Source organism: Pollicipes pollicipes, unplaced genomic scaffold (assembly GCF_011947565.3).
Source record: "Pollicipes pollicipes isolate AB1234 unplaced genomic scaffold, Ppol_2.1 Scaffold_2096;HRSCAF=2452_pilon_pilon_pilon, whole genome shotgun sequence".
Classification (NCBI taxonomy): Eukaryota; Metazoa; Arthropoda; class Thecostraca; order Pollicipedomorpha; family Pollicipedidae; genus Pollicipes; species Pollicipes pollicipes.
Genome location: NW_023596047.1, coordinates 17,528 through 20,649, shown reverse-complemented (window position 1 = coordinate 20,649; position 3,122 = coordinate 17,528). Strand labels below are relative to the sequence as shown.

The 3,122-nt window shown below is 68.2% G+C and overlaps 1 long non-coding RNA gene across 1 annotated transcript; it reads right to left on the bottom strand.

Moving 5' to 3' along the window:
* Nucleotides 1–1,382: 1,382 nt before the first annotated feature.
* LOC119096596 (uncharacterized) lies at nt 1,383–2,646 on the bottom strand. Its single transcript, XR_005094073.1, has 3 exons — nt 2,584–2,646; nt 1,906–2,045; nt 1,383–1,515 (listed from the first exon to the last, which is right to left on the bottom strand). It is a non-coding gene; the product is annotated as an uncharacterized LOC119096596 (long non-coding RNA).
* Between the last annotated feature and the right edge of the window lie 476 nt (nt 2,647–3,122).

Here is a 3,122-nt window from a genome sequence, read left to right as displayed (position 1 = left end):
GGAGGGCGTCCGCGCTCGCCGCGCCCCATCAGCGGAGGCGGCGGAACTTCTATGACTTTGGAGAGAGATCATCTAGTCGGGCCCTCAATATCACAGCGGATTCGCAAGGGTCGGCTCTCAGGCCCCTACAAACACACGGTACTGTAACGCATACGGAATAGTACGCGACTCCACTCCACGTAACACATCCTGCAATTTCTCCAGCGTGGAAGAGAGCACGAAAACCAAGCTCAATATTGGACCCTCCTGTTTGGTTTCGCGGACGGAACGACACTTCAATGCACGTCAAGCACCAAGGCACGACGCGCGTTGCATGGGGCGGCCGAGGCGGCCCTCCGCTGACGCCCCCCCCCCCCCTCCATTCCAGGTGAACAGCGGCAGCTCCGCAGCAGGTCCCCCCCTCCCTCCATCCTGCACCGCGCGGCGGAGACGCCCCCAGCCGGTGCCTCTGGGCCGGCCGGTGCACCCCGCCGCCTGGTCACGAGGCTCCGTGTGGGCTCAGTTGCAGCGGGCGCGGGCGCCGGGACAGCTCGGCCGTCGGCGGACCGGGAGCGTCGCCAGACGCCGCCGGACGGACGCCAGGCGAGCGGCGCCGCACGCGCCGCGCCCGCCCCGGCCTCACGCGCACGACCGGGTGACAGTCGACAGCCGCGCCTGACGACGGCTGGCCTCCGAGCGAGGCGAGCCACCCACCGGCCTGGCACGCCTCCGAGCGGGGCGAGCCATCCACCGGCCTGGAGGCTCCCGCCACAGGTCACGGGCGTTACCATCTCCGGCGCCGAGCCGCTCCGAACGAGACCGGGCTCGACGGAAGTCACACGCAACACGACGCACCGTTGGCATGGTGGCGCGCTGACGCGCACAACATCGCACCAGCTCGACAACGCCCCGCGCCGTCCACCCGTAGAATGCAGCGCTGCAGGCGCTATGGCCGACACCGCCGCACTGGGAGATCGGGAAGGTGCGGGGCGGTGTCCCCACCCCGTGACGACCCTACGCCGGGGACAGTGCTCAGCTCGGTCCGCGCAATTCCTGTCTGAACTGAACGGAACGGGTGCGGCTCCCTGGCAACGCATTCCACCCACACCGACAAAACACTGCACGTGCAATTTTAACGCACCGCATGCTCCGACGCATCCGTCCACTCGGCCTTTCACGGGCGTTGGGGAAAGAGCGCCGAGGCTTAGAGGCCAAACCGTGTCCCATCAGAGGTAGCACCGCGTCCCGTCCGACGCCAGGCCGGCCTCAGCAGGGGCAGAGGAGTCCGTCTGCGCCACCGCTGACCGCCCCACCGGCCGGGCTCGGCGCGGCGCGGCTCGGCTCCGCGCCAGCCCGGCCGCCGCCGCCCGCCGCGTCAGGGCTCGTTCTTGATGAAGACCTTGGGCCGGGAGAAGATGCGGATGCCCTGCTCCACCTTCTCCAGCTGGCGCTCCAGCGAGGTGCGCTGCGCCAACAGCCGGACGCTGGAGTGGGCGATCGGCAGTGAGCGCAGCTCCGACAGCAGGCTCTCCTGGTCTGGAGAGACATGGGGCACGGCTGTCACACACGCAAACACAGCACGCTCTCCTGGTCTGGAGAGACATGGGGCACGGCTGTCACACAAACACACACACAGCAGGCTCTCCTGGTCTGGAGAGACATGGGCCACGGCTGTCACACACGCACAGACACAGCAGACAGGCAGCGGGCTTCTGCCACTGCACGGCGCCCAGCACGGTGCCTACGCCGCCATTAGTTTTCATCTCGCGTCTTTTTCCCTCATCTGACGACCGTCTCGCGTCTCCCCTTGTCTCCTTGCTCTCCCTCAGCACGCACCACGTGGCCGGCCTCCGGTCCCGCTCGTCTCCGCCTCTCTGACGGCCTCTCACCCGTCCCCCCTGAGTACGTGCAGCCCCGCCTCCTTACTCTCTCTGAGGACGGCGAGCGTCTGGAGCCGCTCCTCGTCGGGCATGCGGCTGTGGTCGGGCGGGCAGGCGGGATCAGGACGGCGGCGGCGCTCCTCCTCCCGGGCCTCGCGCCACTCCTCCTGCCGCCGACGCAGGTACCTGCAGCGCGTACACATGTCAGGACACGCGTGAGGAGGACATGCGTGAGGACACCCACATGAGCACAAACACACGAAGACAAGCACGCGAGGACACACACACGCACACACCCACACACACATGCGCACACACACACACACACACACACACACACACACACACACACACACACACACACACGCACGCACGCACGCACGCACGCACGCACGCACGCACGCACGCACGCACGCACGCACGCACGCACGCACGCACGCACGCACCACACCACTTGGGACCGCTCGCCGCTCAGCAGCATGCCCAGCTGACAGTCGATTTCCGATCTCCAAACGCTAGTCATGCTGTTCAGAGCACCTCCTACGCCAACATCGGGCGGCAGGGCCCGCGTTCAACATGGAACGGTTCGAGGAAACCAGCATCCAAAACTGGCAACTGACAATGCAGCCCGCCGTCTCGCCGCTGGCATTGTACATCGGCAGCGACCCCCGCGGACGGCGCTCGCCCGCTGCCGGCCGTCAGAGGGCCGCCTCCTGTTCCATACCTGGGCACCTGGCCGGGCTGCGGCTGCGGCCGGGCCTCGGGCGGTGGCGGCTGGCTGCGGCTCCTCCGATTCCGCTGGCTTGCCGCCAGCTGCCGATTCCGCCGCACGAAGTCCACCGTCGGCTGCCGCGCGAGCGGACGCGTCGCTACAATCGGTGGGATCTGCCTGCCGCAGCTGAGCTTGCGCGGCGGTGAGGTACCAGCCAGGGCGCTCCGAACCACCAGGAGCGCCAGAGCGCCCCGGACCACAGGAGGGTCAAGCGCTCCGGACCACCAGAGCCCCCAGAGCGCTCCGGATCACCAGCGCCAGAGCGCTCCGGATCACCAGCGCCAGAGCGCTCCGGACCACCAGAGCGCCAGAGCGCTCCGGATCACCAGCGCCAGAGCGCTCCGGACCACCAGAGCCCCAGAGCGCTCCGGATCACCAGCGCCAAGGAGCGCTCCGGACCACCAGAGCGCGCCAGAGCGCTCCGGACCACCAGAGCGCCAGTGTTCCGGATCACCAGAGCCCCAGAGCGCTTCACCGACAACAGCCAAATC